This window comes from Adiantum capillus-veneris, chromosome 23 (assembly GCF_014529385.1).
Source record: "Adiantum capillus-veneris isolate H3 chromosome 23, ASM1452938v2, whole genome shotgun sequence".
Lineage (NCBI taxonomy): Eukaryota > Viridiplantae > Streptophyta > Polypodiopsida > Polypodiales > Pteridaceae > Adiantum > Adiantum capillus-veneris.
In genome coordinates this window covers 92,390,964-92,410,533 of record NC_140953.1, presented here as the reverse complement: position 1 = coordinate 92,410,533, position 19,570 = coordinate 92,390,964, and the positions used below count along the sequence as shown (strand labels likewise).

The window sequence follows — 19,570 nt, the reverse complement described above, 5'->3', positions numbered from 1 at the left end:
TCAGCATATATGTATTATCAGAGGAATAGCAATTTCCTTGCTTCTTTTCTCTAGAATTTTCTCTCACTACTGCAATCTCTCTCTTTGGCGTTTTTGCGTGTGATCTCTCTCTCTCTCTCTCTCTCTCTCTCTCTCTCTCTCTCTCTAGATAGTGCTACCTCTTCCTCTCTCCCACCTCCCCTGTAGGTTTTGTGTTTGCAGGTTGTGCTGTCTGAGACTCTAGCAGTGGGCTGCTCATTGTCCAGAGGCTGATTTGGAGGAGTTCTATCGCGGTATGGCTGAGATCTGGTGGCTGCCCCTACTCGAGATGAGATTTGCTCATGGTTACAGACTTGCGATTCACTTTCCGCTCCACCCTTGACATGGTATCAGAGCCAAGGCATGCTCTCAAGTCGGATCTGTGGTGCCGATTTTTCACGATGAAAAGGAGCATACTGCTGGTTACTTCTGTTTCTCACCCTCTTGGAGCTGATACGGAGCTGTTGTGGGCTGATTTGAAGAACCTTTGTAAGAACTAGGGATGCTAGACCGTAGGATCCTCCTCCCAACCCCCCATTATTTAGGCGGGCTTCTAGCCCCTTGCCCTAGACTGATCCCCTGTCCACACTGTCTAGCCCGGCCCTTGGCCGTAGTCCATGACCGCCCTAGTCCTTAGGTTTGGGCCTTGCCCCTACAAAACCCTTGTTTTGACATTACTCCCCCCTTAAGGAAGAGTTTTCGTCCTTGAAAACACAAGTAGTAATATCTTCTTAAGAACACTGATGTTTTCTTTATTGACGTCCCATACGTGGGCCAATTGTCTGTATGATCGATAATTGGTGCAGTGAGGAGGTTCAATGAAACCAAGAGCAACATCTTGATTTTCAACATTGTTGTCCTTTTGCAACCACTTGTATCGAATTGGTAACTCAATTTGTAACTCACTTTAAGTACTTTAAAGGAGTTACCACTACTAAAAGATGTCGAAAGACATATCCAGTTTTTAGACTTTTGAAAGAGACCGGAAAAATGCAAGAAAACCTTGGCGCAACTATCTGTGAAGTTGTGAGCCAGATTTACAACTTGCGTGAGTATCTTGAAAAGCTCATAGCTATTGAAGGACATAATAGGGAATGTCCTCAGGTCAGACTTCTGAACATTTTGGAACACACAGAAGTACATGTTCATCCGAATGAAGGTTACTTGCCGACATACTTTGTCAGCACACCTAGTAAGTCCTTGACTTATGAAACTATTGAAACAGTATCCAACCCCACCACAACAGGTGTTCAAAGTTGAAAACCTTACTTAAGCAAATTCTAGAATAGGGAGAGAATTACCCATTCAGAAATGCGTTGTGCTACCGTATGCTCTTAGCAGATCCTTTAGCAAAAAATACTTGTAAGCTGTCCATCCAACACGGGATGAATAGCAGCAGTAAGAGTGAGATGCTTTTCCCCAACCACTTACAGATAGTCTTCTACAACTGATGATAAACTATGATTCAACCATTGAGTATCCAGCCATATATTTGATATGGAGTGAAGACAACCAACTAAGTTGAAAGCGGGTGGACTGGAGTAAGCTCCTAGAGTTTAGACCATCCAACCACAGACACCCATCCCGAGCCAGTGCTTTGTATGGTAGGGTATAAACTCATAATAAATTTGCAGTAGAGATTGCACGTGGAGGGCAAAAAGGTGCAGAGAGAATAAAGTCCATGAATTGGCATGCCGCTCCAAATAAATCAGTGTTAAACACTAGGGCCCATAACACCTAGTGTGCATGCATTCAACACAAACTTATCCAAACCGCAATTCCATGACGAGACTTTCCACGATACGTACGTGAAAGCCTTTCAACAAGAGTTGGACCATAACAGAATGTGAAAGCTCAGTCACACCTAGGTACCAACCATGAAATATTCTCAGTAACTTAGCATACTTGGCTATATGTAGAAACGACCCTCCGTTAAGGTGGTTTCACAGCACTTGTCATCGCGACAAGTCTGTACTGAGTACCTGACAATTTCTGGCCACTGAAATTGTTCCTGATACGGTGTGCTCCAAATGGTCTAATAAACGGATGCGACCAGCACGTAGGAACCTCGTCACAACACATCATTAGGAATTTGGCGCCAGTGTCAGTCCCAAAGACTCATATTCTCCACATGTGGAATATATCTCAAATAAGGATGGCCAAGAAAGCGACATCCATCAAGTACAAGATGTACTTGTGTGTGGAGGTAACTGCAAAACACTCCGCGACAAGAGTTAGAGGGACACTCATTATCATTGCTCCACATTGGCTAAACTGAACTCCTTGAGTTCCTAGACCATGTTGTATCCCATGTGACATGTGCCAAATCGAACCTGACAAGTGGGTTCATAACAACATAATGTATATTGGACACTACGGCCCAAAATACTTTGTTTTGACATACCCTTGGCATGGCTTAAAAATATTCAAGCAGATTTATACGACTTGAAGAAACAAAGCAAAGCATACTAAAAAATGGATTAATACCAAATCAATAGATGCGTACCTGGAGATTTGAACTTAATGGTCACTTACCCGTATTCAAATGCAGAGGATCACGTCGCCCACCTGAGAAAAAACCAAGCAACATTGCACTGGAAACCCTGGGTGTTGCCTTCGCAACTCAAGCCCGTTGGCTAGAATCTACATAGTCCAACCTCGTGGTAAGACCCTTTGTAGAAACTGCTCAACGAGCAGGTAACGGTAACCAACATAGTCAACCGTGTAGAGAATGATGGGAATCAACGTAGAAAGTTGAATTTGTCCGCTACCGCGTGGTAGTTTATTGTGGACTTCTTTTCTTGAAAATATAACGGAAGTAGATCAAACTAAGTCACCCACTGGGTCTCACCCCAAAATTGTGTTGCCATAGACACTCGTAGTGCTATAGAGAGAGCAAGAGATCTACATAAGGGAGATGCCTAGCTCTTATGGACAGCCATGTTGTCCCAACTGATTGCTGCATCTATACTCCGTGGTAGAGATCAGCTGATGTGAGTTTAAGATTGTCAGAAACTCAATTCGAGCGTCGTACTAAAAACATGTAGTGCGTACAGAACACCCAAAAGATCTGTAATGGCAAGACTCTTGCTTGGCCATTAACATCAATGGGAACTCCATGGGATAGGTCTGTTCAAGCTGGAGAACAATCACCCAAGAAATACCAGCCTTGGGTCTTACCCTAGGTCTAACAATGGCTCTTAGCATGTGTGGCTCATAGCCCTTATGCAAATAACAAATTAGTGTTCAATCGAGAAACCGATGAAGACTAATTGGAGTGGCGTCTTGATCACTTACTAGCTGAGAGTTAGAGCACCTTGGCTCAGGCTGACTCACGAGCAAAACGTATATCAAAATATTCTTAAAAAGTTTTCATTATTCTTTGAGAGAAATAAGAAAGAGAGAAAAGAAGAGCATGTGGGCCGAGGAATTTTCCTTAAACGACTATGACGTGCATAGTTGATTGCCATGCTCCTATGCATCTTATGCCTAACGTGCAGCTTATCCTATAAGCATGCAATAGTTTTCTGCTATGACTCTCATCGAGAGAGGGAACAGAAAAACAAGTCACAGATTGACCCACCTACCGTGTATGTGGTTGTGACGACACCAGTGTGACTTAATGATAGCACTTTGCCTTTGAATTAAGTCCGAGTTTTAAGTTCTTTTTAGTGTTGTGTTTGGACAGCAACCTAAACAAAAGACAATCCAAAATAATTTATAACTTATATTGTCCTTGACAAAGTGACTGTGTGAGAGAGTACTTTATACCACCTGGGTAGCATGCCTTGCATACAAAAGTGGAAGCCCGTTGCTACCGTGATAGTCATAAACGTAAAAGATAACACCAGAAGTGCCTTGCACCGACTGGACTGGTAGGGATTCGGTGAGATGATATTGCGAATAATGTAGGTGCTCCAAACTTGAGTGCCACTGCTCGTGACGCTAAATCAATTGGAGTACGAATTAGAAACCGCGCTCCACGTGAAATTGACTAAGCTTTTGGCATGGCACAACAAATAATATTGTCCAAAGTAAATGCGGAATGTAAAATTGTGACGTGTATCATATACACCCTAATTCAGTGATCGTGTATGCACCTCATAATGTGTTTGGCTGATCGTATCAACCGAGAGTATGTAACTGGTCTTACCAAAAATTACTATACCAAAAAAGAAATTGGGCATAACACTACCCAATTCAAAAAACGTACAATACTCTAAAAAGCCACATTCAAGTACGAGAGAGTGTCTGAACATAACATGTTCAAAAAACATATACCTACTGTGCCCTGCACCAAAACTAGAGTTTATGTCAGATCACGAACTCATGCATCATGCTTACGTTGACGTACATGTGGACACTGCTTTTTTTGATGCGTTCCTAAGCAATAAAAGCATAATTTTTGACGCTTTGCCCGTTGAAAGTCGGATTGTGATAGTCGCTTCCTGACCACGTTGGTCATGACCAGATCTGTATCGACAACCGATTTCTCTTGTACATGCTGGACCTCTTTGGTCATAATTGTTGGACAGACAACCCCTTGGGTTGCTGGCAAGTGAGAAGTTGATTCTGGTAGCATATTGTAAATTAATCGTGTGAGATTTTCCACTTGCGTAGCCAATATTTGGACCTGTACGGCTAACTTGCGAAATCGGGCATCAAGAGTTTGCCAGTCTTGACGAGTGACAAACTCCCTGGCATCCGGCAAGTTACTATCATCCTCTAGAATATCAAACACGCTCTGAGGAGGAGGTGTAGATACTCACGGAGAAAAAGATAGACTGCCTGGATACACATCATCCGTCCCTGTTGCCACGTGGGTACCGTCCGTGAGAGTATCCGGCCACGCGGCATCCACAGGTGGAGCAGACTCCAAGTATTCGAAGTCAAATATGTGTTGACCATCAATGTCCGCACTCATGGCGAAAACGTGTTGTGCGAACAAAAGAGAAAACAATACTTGGGAGTGCAGAAAGGCTCGTAGCTGTATTGAACACAGAAGCTCGTAGCAAAGGCCGGTGATTAGCCGTGCTAGCTCCGCCTGCGGTCATAAAGAAGGTGAATTTCAAGCCATGGTAAAATTCGTGAAGAGTTGAAATCGCCGAGGAACTTCAAATCGTCGATGACATTGAAGGTGTCGAGAAAGTCGAGCTTTCCAATGAACTTGCTGGCATCGGATGTAGTCCCGCAAGTTGCAAGTCACGGTATGTAGACTTGATGAAGGATCTTGCAAACGTTGGTCAGCAAATTTTGATCCACAATTTCTGGTCTTCAGAACCTGCGGAGCTTCGAAAAATAGCAGAAGAACAAGCGTCCAAATGCACCGCAGATGACTGTAATTTCTGCAATTTCAGAAACTCTGCTGAAAATCGAGGGCTTGCCGACGAATTTTCGGACCCTTGTCATCGAGGTTGGATGCTATTTGTTCCCTGTCAAGGAGAACGGAAGGTTATGGCAGGTGCACTAGCCCTAAGGAGAGGGGACCCTTCTTGTTTTTTTTTAAATTGTTGCCCTAAGGCCAAGGGCCTTTGGGCGCCTGGGTTTGAAATCCCTCCTCAAAGCACGCAGCGATGGCGCTACAGGCAGCCGAGCAAGCGAGTAACCCACACTGTGCTCAGCATGTTGCTCCCAGGCGTGAGCGCATGTGACGACCTTTGCTGCTCACTGACTCGTGCATCCATCAAGCTCACCCCCGTGGCATTCCACATTGGTTGGAAAATCGGCTTCCCTCGCCTCAAGAGGCTTTGCACACGGAGTGGGTCTTCATCCTTGCCTTGTAAGAGAGGAGCTCCGTGGCTTTGCATGCACATGCAACATGCAAAAAAAGACCACGCCCTCTGTCTAAACTTAGCTCTGATACCAGTGTAAGAACTAGGGATGCTAGACCATAGGATCCTCCTCCCAACCCCCCATTATATAGGCGGGCTCCTAGCCCCTTGCCCTACACGGATCCCCTGTCCACACTGTCTAGCCCGGCCCTGGCCGTAGTCCATGACCGCCCTAGTCCTTAGGTTTGGGCCATTGCCCCTACAGACCCTTGTCCTGACAACCTTTTTCATCCTACCCAAGTTCTCATCCACAATGTCTCGGGATGATGATTCCGACTTGAACTCGGTCCAAGATGAAGAAGTACGAGAAGAGGAACTCAATGATGGAGCGACAAGTCTTGAGGAGTCGGGAGATTGGTCCCGATTCTACTTTGGTGTTGGTTATTAACCAATAAGATCTTTGCCCTTTCTACCTTTCTTGCTGATTGATAATTGAATGGAGACAATTATTCCATTTGGAGAGTGGTTATGATGGCGGTATTTGATTCTTACGAGCTTGGAGGCTTTGTTAGTAGCAACTTTTATAAGCCAAAGGATTCATTGGGAGCAAAGCTTTGGGAGCGCTTCAATGCTCGAATTCGATTATTTACCATTCTCATCAGTACATCTATCATCAGCCACATCCGATTGATAAAGGACGCGAAGCAGATTTGGGATCAACTTGCCTTATTATATGATCGAGTTTCTCCAATGAAGTGGATTGCTGTGGAGGTGTAGTTGCGGACCATGGATGCCAAACAAACGCCATGAGGGACCTTGTCAACAAGATGTTGGAATTCTTCATATGGGCAAGAGGATTAGTTCGGAGGACATGGATTCAACTTTTGGCCCAGGTGCCTCCTTGGTATTCCATCTTCGCTGATTACGAGTGGCCGATTGAATATTGTCACGTAGGAGGAGATTGTCTCAATGGTATTGGACCAAGAGGAACGGTCCAATGCATGGAAGAAGGGAGGCTCTGAAGCCTTGGCCGGTTCTTCCAACAACAAACACAAGAAGCAAAAGGGTAAGAAGAAAAGAAACAACAACAACAAGAAGACGGATGTTGAAAAAAAGGCTTGGAAAGCTGAGCGGCATTGCAACAATTGTGGAGAAAAAGGACATTATTGGTGGAAGTGTCCAAAGCGAGTTGGTGAGGCTCTACTTCTCCAGCTACAATAAAGGCCTCAACCTTTTCTCATTTGGAGATGCTACCTTTAGAGATTTCTCTAGGGACATCAGAGGTTGAGTAGCTCTTGTGGCTTGAGATTCTCGGAATTGGATCCTTGGTAGTGGTGCTTCATAGCACATGATACCTTCGAAGAATCTGTTATCCAACATGCGGCGACACTGTGGTTCCAGTTTTCATTGGCGACAAATCACAGATTCTTGTTCACAACAAGGGTACCATGGAGTTGATTCCAGATGGTAGAGGGGGATGTTTGATCCCAAGTCCAACAGGATCATTTTTCTTTTTTGCAAGAAAAGGATCCTTCCATTAGTTAAAAAGCCTGTCCAATGGGCTACAAACTGTCCGTACAAGAGAGGGCTACATCAAGATGTGGGTAGACTCTTCCAATGAGAAAACAAAATATGTACAATGATGGCTAAATCAGGATATGGGAGGAGGAAACAACCACACTAGTGGGTGGTACTACCATCTCGGCGCCCCATGAGCAATGGCGAAGAAGGCCAAAGTCGCAAGAAGGCCTTGCGGTGCTCGTGCATGGGGTCGGAGATGCCTTGGAGTCTACCAAACTATCCCTTGAGTGTATGGGTCAACTCCAGCAAAATGTTGTGTATGGTCTCTGTGGGTGGGACGGGTAGAGCCTCAAAAATTTGCTTCACTCCTGAGGTACAACCTTTGTGGTGGGCTGGAGTCTATGTCGGCCCTCTTGAATCACAATTATCCTACTCACTGAAGCTAACTCAAAACAAAGTGTGGGCCCGTGAGGGTGGACCAAGTTGTAGCACCCGAAGTGTACTAGTTAGCCGTTGAAAGTGCAAGCATCAATCGAAGAATCCGAAGTCAAACCTGTTGTGCCATGGGATAGTCCCACAGGTAGTGACGCTGTGTCTCAAGTGTATGGCCATAGGCGGTACATACCGCCAAGTGACCATTGTGCACCAACAATTGCCAAGTGCAGTAGCTCGATGGGCAACTAGCCACTGGAACATCGTGACTCTCCTCGGCTATCTGTTGTCCCACAGGCGCCCCCAAAAATCCGCCAAGAACTTATTCATGAGACCCTCCTCTTGGCAATGTCCGGTGCAGTAGCACGAGCGTTATTTGTGCCGTCAATATGTGATGGTGTTGGACTGCGCGGTTCTCTGGGGTTGACCAAGAAAGCGCCGGGCTTGTGGTTGTGAGAGAGGTGAGAGACGAGCAGTAATAGAGAGAAAACAGTGTAGATTTATATAATCCAGTGTGATTCTCTGCAGATAATAAGAACTTTAGACCGATTTAGGAGAAACATTAGAGAATTGATATGTACGATAATAATAATCATAGTAGATTAACAAAGAAACATGAAAGAGTATCATCGGGCAATCCATAAATCTTTCGATCGATGATTCTGATCACCCAAAGTATACAATTTGATCATACACGCTAGTGTCGGTGTAAGCCTCGATTGAATAGCTCAAAACCAAAAACCTCGAAGCCTCTTCTTCTTCTTCCCCTCTTCCCCTTTGTTGAGATTGCTGTCGGTGTAAATGGTCAAATGATGCCTAAGCTCCTCTTCATTTTTCGAATAGACTATCATGTCATCGAAGAACGTGCCAACAAACTTTTGATGTGGACAGAATATCCTATCCATCATCCTACTGAATGTAGTAGGAGCATTTGTAAGACCAAATGGCATCACTAGAAACTCATATAGACCAAATGTCGTTCTAAACGCAGTCTTGTGCACATCCTTTGGTTTGATACGAATATGATGGTATCCTGTCTTAAGATCTATCTTGCTGAAAATTGCCACATCCTCTAGGCGGTCAAGAATATCGGTAATCCTTGGAATATGAAACATGTTCTTGATGGTATTCTTATTTAACGGACAGTAGTCCATACACATGCACCAAGAACCATCTTTCTTCTGTACTAAGAGCATTGGAGAGCAAAAGAGTGAAGAACTAAGTTGAATCAACCCTTTTTCTAACAGCTTCTCTACTTGGCTCATAATCTCTTTCTACTGGGCTGCACTAAATCTGTAGGGAGGTCTATTTGGTGGGCTATTGTCACGAGGTTGTGGCAACCACTAACCTTAGTCGTTGGTTTCTTTCCCTTGATTTTTATTTAATTTTTGGGACTCTTGTCACGTGACACATCCCAACCCTATGTGTCCGTGGACAAGCTGCACCATAGCAATGTTCCCGTCAGTTCAGTCAGTCTAGATTAGCAGTGATCTGGCACTTTTGTGAGTCTATTCATAGACCGTGCATGCCCAGTCACTTAGCATAGATGCATATCCTCCGGTTGCACACAACATGATCATCGGAATTCCCATCAGAATCCATTAGCATCAGTCAGGGGAATTTTCCAGTGCATTTAGCCTGTTTTCCTATTTTTGGTTATTTTCACTTATTATTTTTAAGTGACTTTCCAACAAAAGTAGGTAGGGCAATTTTGCTAAGTTAATATATAAGCAAACCCAAGTTAGCACTTTCTGGCAGAAGAGGCAGTAGGAGCTTCTCACTCAACAGGCAACTTCTCAGCAGTACCCCCTCAGACCATCCCTGGCGTTTTTGCATCTACACCTCAGCCTTAGCGTTTTACCCACTTGCAGATCAGCCCCATCATAGCGTTTTCCAATCAGCCTTGCTGGCGTTTTTCCACAGCAGCATATTGGCGTTTTTGACCTCCCACAGCCAGCGTTTTTGGCATGAGAAAGGGAGCATCAGCGTTTTTAATTCTCAGCCCAAACCAGCAGCAGATCCTCGCAGTTTTCAGCCTATGACTCAGTAGTAGAACCATCCCAAGACAGTTGCAGATGTTCCCTCATTTTCAGCCCTAAAAACGCAGCCAAAACAGTCATTTTCAGCCACCGAAACAGTCCCCGAATTCAACGATTAGAAGACCACAGATTTTAGCCATCGAGTCGTCGTCGTCATCGGCATAGTTCCATTGCATCAGTCCATTGCATTCACATTGTACATCTTTGTGCAATCAAAGTAGACCACTCTCGCCGACGAGAGTGGGGCCTTCGGAGGAGGGTTTTACAACCTCTCGGGTGTCGTATCTCTTCTCTCTCCTTCTCTCAGTCTCATTCACTTGCATGCACAATATCCACTCACTTTGTTCGTGATCATAGCACTCTCCATAAGACGGAAAGCTCTCTCTTTCCCTAAGAACTAAAAGGAACCTTGAGCAATAAAGATCACTAATCTTGAGAAAAAACAACATTCATTCCGCTGCACCTAACATTGGTATCAGAGCTTTGGAAGTGTTCTGCATTACTCAAGGAAAGAACCACAAGAACCACAAGATTTTTTTTTGCTTGTTGCGATCGCATGAACCCAAGTTTACATGGGCGTGGCGATTCCTAATCGTGTTTTGTTGAAGAGTGACAGGAATCCCAAGAAAGAAGGGCTTGTCCAGCCTCCCCTTGTGTCTCTTTTCACTCATTGAGAGCGGACCGTGCACTTAGCGGCCGGCCAATCGACGTGAGGTGGGAAAAAGCAACCTTGGTGTGAGCGCAAGGCCGCCAAGGGGTGCACCCGTAGAAAAGGGTAGAACTCGGGTGAAGAGAAGATCCTTCTCCAATGCAATTTGCAAGTGAAAGAAACCCTCCAAAACCTCAAGATCCTCAAGAACCCAAGCATTCAAGAACCTCAAGAACCTCAAGACCCTCAAGAACCAAGTTCCTCGTGAACTTAGGAACCAAAGATCCTAGTGAATGGTCGTCACCCGAAGCGGCATGGATACTTCGCATTCAGGTGACAAGCATGAGAGAGGCGACGAAGGATTCTCCCCACCAGGAGATTTTTCCAACCCTCCCCCTTCGCCATCTACGCCACGAGTTGTCCTCACTCCTATGGAGATGATGGTCAAGTCGATGTTGGACATGATGGCACAATAACAAGAAACGAACCGAGTTGCATTGGCACAACTCGCAAGTAAAGCAGAAGAACAAGCAGCAAAGGACCGTGCACAAGAAGCCAAGGACTGCGAGCGTGATGAAAGAAACGCCACACTTGCCGCAAAACAAGAAGAAAATCGCCTTGCTCAGGAATGTGAGCGCATTGCTCTTGACGCAAAACAAGAAGAACATCGACTTGCTTTCGAACGCGAGCGCGATGAACGAGAGGCTCAAAGGGAGATTCGTCATCAAGAATTTATTTCCCACATCCTAGCCTCGAAGACCGAACCACCCAAAGATCGTGGGAGTTCGTCAAGTGGCGCAAGCCACGATGCGGATTCCAACCATCCAGTTACAGAAAAGTTGACTTTCAGTAAGTATGACAGTAAGATGGATGCTACAATTATTCATTCTTGGTTGCATCAATTTAATGCTTATTTTGCGACAACTAAGAAGACAGGAAATAGCAAAGTTTTGATGGCAGCTATGTACCTTGCCGGTGATGCCATCAATTGGTACCACGCATGGCAAGAGGCACAGCTAGCCGCACACCTAGAGGTAGCCGACGATTTCACGCCCCTCTCTTTTAGTCGGGCTGATTTCCAAGACAAGCTCAAGGCGCTGTTTATGCCACCTCAATACCTCGCACGATTGAAGGACGCTTGGCGCGCTCTCAAGCAAAATGGTATGCCAGTTATGTCCTTTTCTAATCGTGTTTTGCAGCTAGGTACCCAACTACGCATGTCGGATGATGAACGCAAAGAGTCTTTTCTCTCTGGATTGGACGAGTATATCAAGTACGATGTCGAAGTATTCGATCCAATCGATCTCAACAAGGCGGTAGCGATTGCTCTCGCACAAGAGATGAAGCACAATAAGGGAAATCCTTAGGAGAACAAGACTTCCACAAGTACCTCGCAGACTCCTCAGAATGGTAAGAACGGTAAGAATGGTAAGAATGATAACTCTTCTAACCAATCTACCAACAGTATCTCATCAAAGAATTCTTCCAATGAATCTAAGGGTAAGGCTAACACAAGTGCTAAACCTAAGCTTACTCCAGATGAAAAGGTAGCACAAGGAATTGTAGGAGGTTACATCACTTCGGAAGAACAAAGCACTTATTCTAAAGAAGGTCGTTGTTTTCATTGTCACATTAAGTTTTCATTGTCACATTAAGGGTCACATAAACGAACATGTCCTAAGCTTGAATCGAATGAATCTAAAGAACCCACAACACCCACTACATCTGTCAATGCAATGAATGATAACACGATTGTGCCCAAAGTTTCTCAGGACCCTCCCATTGATGATTCTCTCATTAAATGTTACGGTTGCATGTCGGGGCACCGTTTTGTCATATTGTTTGACCCAGGTAGTATGCATGATGTGATCAGTTCCTCGCTTGTTGAGAGAGCCCGCCTCGAAGTTAGTCCGAGATCTCCTATCGAGGTCTCTGGCTTTCGTCCCGGTATGGACGCTCTCATCACCGAGGAATGCCTTGACGTGTTGTTGGCAATTCAACAGGCTGCCTTCACTAGAAGATTTGTTGTTTCTCCTCTCTCAGGATGTGATATGATTTTGAGCATTCGATGGTTTCGTGAGATTAATGCTCTCATTGATTTTGAGGCTGACACTTTAACTCTCAATGCCAAAAGTGATTCTCCTACTGTCTTTCATGGAGTGGACACTGCTCCTTCTCCATCTCTCATTGCTAATATGCAGGACAAGGTTGAAAGGATTCAAGAGAAGGAGACTCTCTCAGTCTCTTTTTCTCCACAGCATGACACACAGGATTTGCATGATTATGAGAAGCATGATGATTTGAATGATAATGATTTGCATGATAAGTTGGATCACAATGACAAGCATGATGCTTTGCATGAAGATGATGTGATTGTTCACAAGGATGATGTGTTAGTGGATGCTTTTTCTAGCGAAGCTAACCTCGTTGTAGATTCGAGCAGTCACGAAGATCTGATCTTGGCTTTCAAGTCGAGGTCCAAAGAACCCCCACAGGACGATTCGATCACTCAGGACGAACCGATCTTGGCTCTTGACCCTTGGTCCGAAGAACCCTCACAGGAAGTATTATGTGTTCGCATGATTGATATGCACGCATTGTTCAAGTGTTTCATTCGTGACGGTTTCCTGTATTTTAGTCAATCTCGTAATGTGATCCCTTTTCCTAGGCATGACATATTGCATGTTGAGCACGTTTCTCTCATGGATGAGCACGAATGTATGCGGATTGTTCATGAAAAGCTGAAAAGTTTGTATGTCAGGATTTCACATTGCATGTCTCTTCCTTGGCATGATACAGTTTCCAAAAGAGCACATGATTGTATGAGCACCAAGCATGGGCATTTCCATTGTGATTTGCCACAGTTGATTGATTTTGATCAAACAGAAAAGATTCGATCGCATTGTTTGCATGTGTTTGATGAACGGGTTGTCACTCCGTCTCTATGTTCATCTACATTGCATACACAGTCTTTAGAGAAGACAAGATTTTTTTCCTTCACTTTACATGGAATGGGTATGTTCATGGTTTTGTGTTGGAGATGGTTTCAGGAATTTTCAGCCATGGAGATTCTTGAAGACGAAAGAAGCAGGACTCTAGACGACGTTCAAACATCAAAGGAGCCAGAGAAGACTTTGAGTCGCTTTCGGCGCGGCCCAAAGAAGCAAGCGTTGCAGACCTTTATGAAGTTCAAGTACCGCACGACCCACACAGCAGAGTGGGCTGGCGAAGAGTCCCTTCCAAGATTCCGGATGCTGTTGGCGATCTCCCTCGACGCCATACAGTTCGGTACCAGTACCTCACTTTGAAAAGGAGGGGATGTCACGTGACACATCCCAACCCTATGTGTCCGTGGACAAGCTGCACGATAGCAGGGTTCCTGTCAGTTCAGTCAGTCTAGATTAGCAGTGATCTGGCACTTTTGTGAGTCTATTCGTAGACCGTGCATGCCCAGTTACTTAGCATAGATGCATATCCTCCCGTTACACACAGCATGATCATCGGAATTCCCATCAGGATCCATTAGCATCAGTCAGGGGAATTTTCCAGTGCATTTAGTCTATTTTCCTTATTTTGGTTATTTTCACTTATTATTTTTAAGTGACTTTCTAACAAAAGTAGGTAGGGCAATTTTGCTAAGTTAATATATAAGCAAACCCAAGTTAGCACTTTCTGGCAGAAGAGGCAGCAGGAGCTTCTCGCTCAACAAGCAACTTCTCAGCAGTACCCCCTGAGACCATCCCTGGCGTTTTTGCATCTTCAACCAACCCTGGCGTTTTTGCATCTACACCTCAGCCTTAGCGTTTTACCCACCTGCAGATCAGCCCCATCATAGTGTTTTCCAATCAGCCTTGCTGGCGTTTTTCCACATCAGCCTATTGGCGTTTTTGACCTCCCACAGCCAGCGTTTTTGGCATGAGAAAGGCAGCATCAGCGTTTTTAATTCTCAGCCCAAACCAGCAGCAGATCCTCGCAGTTTTCAGCCTATGACTCAGTAGCAGAACCATCCCAAGACGGTTGCAGATGTTCCCTCATTTTCAGCCCTAAAAACGCAGCCAAAACAGTCATTTTCAGCCACCGAAACAGTCTCAGCGATTAGAAGACCACAGATTTCAGCCATCGAGTCGTCGTCGTCATCGGCATAGTTCCATTGCATCAGTCCATTGCATTCGCATTGTACACCTTTGTGCAATCAAAGTAGACCACTCTCACCGACGAGAGTGGAGCCTTCGGAGGAGGGTTTTACAACCTCTCGGGTGTCGTATCTCTTCTATCTCCTTCTCTCAGTCTCATTCACTTGCACGCACAATATCCACTCACTTTGTTCGTGATCATAGCACTCTCCATAAGACGGAAAGCTCTCTCTTTCCCTAAGAACTAAAAGGAACCTTGAGCAATAAAGATCACTAATCTTGAGAAAAAACAACATTCATTCCGCTGCACCTAACAACTCTCTTTCTGAAGTCACAAATGGTCGGACATTGTGTGGCCAGTGTGAAACGATCGATAGTCGAGAGTTTCACCCGCAGTCGGGAAGGGTAGGTCTCCAAGAGATGGTCGGGCCCGTCGGCATTGGAATCCGAGGAGTAAAAGGGTGTCTAGGCTCAGTTTAGAGTCATTTAGGCCCCTCGCTACAGTTTATAAGTTGGTGAGTACTAGGAATTAACTCAAAAGAGGCAAACTGAACACGGTGGCTCCAGATGCATTTTCCCAGTCAAGCATGAAGAGGGGGCGCCCAAAATGAGAGAGGAGGCTGATTTTTACTCCATAAGTGAACAGAAGTGTGTGTGAGTAGTGGGTGCAGGCGATCACATCTTTAATGAAAAGCTTGCCTTCTCCCTTGCTCTATGTAGCATGATGATTCCGCTCTCGTACATGTCTCTCCCCCTTTGAATACAGAAACGTGATGCCCCGCTTGAGGGCTTTTCATTTGCATGTACAGTTGTGTGGGTTCATGCGCGATTTCTGAGGCAAGAGCCGCACAGGTACTGGTATAGGTGAATTTGGAGTGATTTCACGCAAGAAATCTCGTCCGATTCAAAGGGCAAGTAGTTGTACAGGTGCGGGAGCTCTGTAGCCCAAAACAATAAAATACAACCTGCTGTGTATTTTGTAGGTTTAGGGTTTGGACCTAATCGATCCCTAATACCCCTAGGAGCTTCGGGGAAGTGTTGGGATCACTGTACAGGTGATCGGGTGCATTTTTGGGACAGAAAATAGAGAATTCAACGTGCTGCAGATTTCGCCAGGTTTGGGAAAGTCCCCGTAAGCGCCGGGGAAGTCATCTTTTACATGGGGATTTTGTCTCTGAAGCCTCCTACTGCGGATATGTTACCGAAATTGGGCTAGAGTAGGCCATTTTCAGCCCGGTGAAAGCGGGACAGCTCATAGGAACTCGCAGGTTTTCTCCCAAGTTCTATAAGAATAAACATCTATAGGGTGTCACTGTCTGCTTGGTAGCACTCTAGCTGCCGAGCCGTGGTTTGTTTGAAGTGTTAATTCCAATTACAGGTTCATTGCGAAGCTTCTCTGTGTCGTGAAGTTTAAGTAAAGTTTATCAAGTAAAAGTCTACCACCCTACAAGCCAGTTTCAGGCTACAACCTGGCACCAAATCTATCACATGATCCTAATGCCTCTCCGGCGGCATCTGAGATGGTAACGAATTATAGAAACAGTGACTAAACTCTCGCAAAAATGCTAACCTTTATTTAACAAAGATAAATCTAACTGACAATTTTGTGAAACATTACATTACACTCTCCTATTAGCTTTACATCCAAGATGTGAGATTTTCCTCTATGCTGCAAGGTGATCTTTTTGTTGAAGACAGCCGATACTCCATGTATACAGAACATCCATGGGATTCCCCAACAAAGCATCGCACCCTTCCAAAGGCATGATATAAAATTCTTTTGTGTCCACATATGACTGAATATGCAGATGAAATTTTCCAATGATGTGAGTTACACACACTTAATGTTTAGGACATGCCAAACCTGCCTCAGTTGTGTACCCCATCCCTTCAGCATTAAGACCCAACTTGATAGCCAACTCCGGTGGGATAAAGTTTGCCTTTGCAGCTGGATCAAAGAAAATAAGTGTTGTTTGATTACTGCCTTTACCCCATGCTCTGCATAGCTCACTTGCATCAGAGTTTGGCCTATCCCCCACCATATCTAGCATTGAACCGGACGTGGGTTCGGGCTTCTTTTCTTTCTTGTCCTCTTTGCCATCTTAGTCATCTGACCTCTTTTTCTTTGGACAATCCGCAACAAAGTGACTTGGTTGCTCGCAAATGAAGCATTTATCCTCAACCATTAAAGCCTTCTTTTCCTTGAAAGGCTTGCGCACAAAAGGCTTCTTGTCACTAGCGTGTGACTACTATCTATCCTTTTTGTTGATTTCTTTCTTATTATCTATTTACTTTCACTTTTTGGAAACACCCCTCAGGAAATCTAACTGCCCTGCATTGCATAGCTAGTGTGGAGCTGTCCAGAGGGAGTCCAGGCCTGAGGGCAAGAGAGCACTAAAGTTGGACAAGGACTATGGTTAGCCAAGTGGGGTCATTGACTAGCCAAACTGGAATCCTTTGTTACAGAGGCTACATTCCAGTTCTGGATGTGGCTGCAGTGTACAAAGAGGGTCAGATGACCTAGAAAGATACAATGGCAGCATCTCCTAAAATTTAGGGAACTGTTATTTTGGGACCTGAAAATGTGTTTGCGTCCTTACCTCCGGAATGACAAGGGGAACATTTTCTTACTCTACCGTGAAGTCAACTGGCAACCGGTTGGGAGATTTTCAGGCGGCAACCCCGAAACAAGAAAATGCTTGTAAATGTGCCAAGTGGCACCTTCTGGTGCACTTTCCTCATGCAACAAGAAGTGGCGCTGATTTTTAAGTTGGACAGGCTCATTTTCAGCTTTTGTCACAGGTTAAGAGCTATGGAGTGCTTGCTTTCCCTCCTATGTACAGTGCGGTGCCAAGAGTGATGCCCTGCACGCTACGCACTGCCCTCTCTCTCCTCTATGGCAGTATGTTATGCCCCTCTAGTGGGCTTTTCATTTGACCAATGTACAGTTGTGTGGGTTCATGCGCGATTGCCGAGGCAAGAGCCTCTTGCACAGGTACTGGATTAGCTAGCGGCTAATCCCCCGCAGGTACAGGTGAATTCGGAGAGGTTTCACGCCAAAAATCTCGTCTGATTCAAAGGGCAAGTAGCCCTACAGGTGCGGGAGCTCGAGGACTTGCTACGGATGCGACCGGCACGCGAAACGGAGCCTGAAACAGTAAATTACAGCCTGCTGTGTATTTTTGCAGGTTTAGGGTTTTGGCCCTAAACGGTCCCTAATACCCCTAGGAGGATCGGGGATGCGAGGGGACTGCTGTACAGGTGATCTGGCGCATTTTCGGGGCTGAAAACAGAGAATTCAGCGTGCTGCAGATTCTCGCCAGGTTTTGCAAAGTGCCCGTATGCGTCGGGAAAGTCAGTCAATGCGTGGGGATACTGACTGTGAAGGGTCCTAGTACAGTTATGCTGCCGAGATCGGGCCGGAACAATTGAAATTCAACCAAGTTTGTGTGGGGCAGCTTGTAGGGATTCACAGCGTTTATTCCCTCTTTTAAAGAATAAAGAAATACCGAAAGGGGCGCCTAAGTTAAGGGCCAATCTGGTGTCGGTCTACTCATACAGGTGCAATCTAGTAGCCTGTATCCCTTTCCCCCGTGTTGTGTCTTGAAAGTACAGGTAGAATAGACGACTAATAATGGGTGAAAGCTAAATCAAGGTTTGAAGTAAAGTCTACCGCCCTTTTTGGATTGAACAGGCCGGTTCCATGGTTCCATCGCCGGGATCAAATCACTTTTTCCCATAGAAGTGAGCCTTGGTCAGTTTGGGCTTGAAGACACAGGGAATCATAGACCAGACCCAGGAAATTGCAATTATGGCTGACAGACCAGATGATGTGACTGAAGAGATTTCCTCTTCACAGGGTCAACAGACACATGAAGTGGGTGAGTCCTGAAGACCACCACAGAAGGATGATGATATGTTCAGGACCCAGTTGGCTACTGCTGTGGCTATGTTCACACAAGTAATGCAAAATCCGAGGTTTTTAGCCTTTTTGCAACCTCCTGTTCCGTCTCAGCAAGTTGGGTCACTGGATCATATTCAAAAGCCTGTTAAGGCTCGAGCACAGGTGATTCATACTGCACAGTCAATGGAAACACCTGTACACTTGATGGAGAACATGCAGTCTCCACAACCTGTGCCTAAGGTGCAAGAACAGGTGGCTGAGATGCCAGTCTTTCAAGCTGTATCAGTTCAGCCCGCCACCTTTCAACAGCCTATAGCTGGTTCTAATGGGCAGGGAAGCAACCTACAGGCTATGCAACTTGTCTTCCCACCACCTTCAGTACACCCTGGCTATTTTGGAGGTGGATCCGTATTCCAGAGCATGGCTGGTCATGCATCTGGAAATGAGTTTTACACGCGAGGAACAGTGTTCGGGGGTGCTCAAACGATGATGCCTAACCCCATGTATGGTGTCACGGGCATGCTACGAGGGTTTCAAAGCACTCAGAGCCAATTTGGGATGCCACAGGCAAATTTTGGTATGGCTGGAATTACAAATCAGCAGCCAAATATGGCATTTCCAGGTCAACTTAATTGCGGTCAAGGAACACAAATGAACCCTAACAGTGTTCCCATGTTTCAGTCACTTCCATATGACAACTTAACGCCGCTGGAGAGGCCAACTCCATACAAAGAAGGTGGCAAAGGTGTGACATTCACATCCTTTACAGGGTTTGATGACAAGAAGAAGGCTCTCTCATTCCTCCAGCAGTTTGACAAGGCCTATGCAGGGGGAAACTTTACAGAGGCTTCAAAGGTCCGCAAGGCAGCCACTTTCTTGACAGGGAATGCGGGACAATGGTGGACAACTTTATTGCTTCAAGGGCAAGCTCCGTCCACATGGATTTACTTCAAGCAAATTTTTGCAGCAGCATGGTTATCTGATGACTTTGAAGCAGATGTCATGACAGAATGGCACCAGCTTAATGCTGCCACTTGCAAGAATCTGGATGACTACAATCGGATGTTTTGGAAAGCTCTATTTCCAGTAACTTCCTATAGGTT

At 45.3% G+C, this 19,570-nt stretch overlaps 1 protein-coding gene across 2 annotated transcripts in view; it reads left to right on the top strand.

The window, feature by feature from the left end:
- LOC147428176 (uncharacterized) overlaps positions 1-19,570 on the top strand; it is a 121,697-nt gene that overhangs the window by 64,241 nt on the left and 37,886 nt on the right. The window lies entirely within an intron of this gene.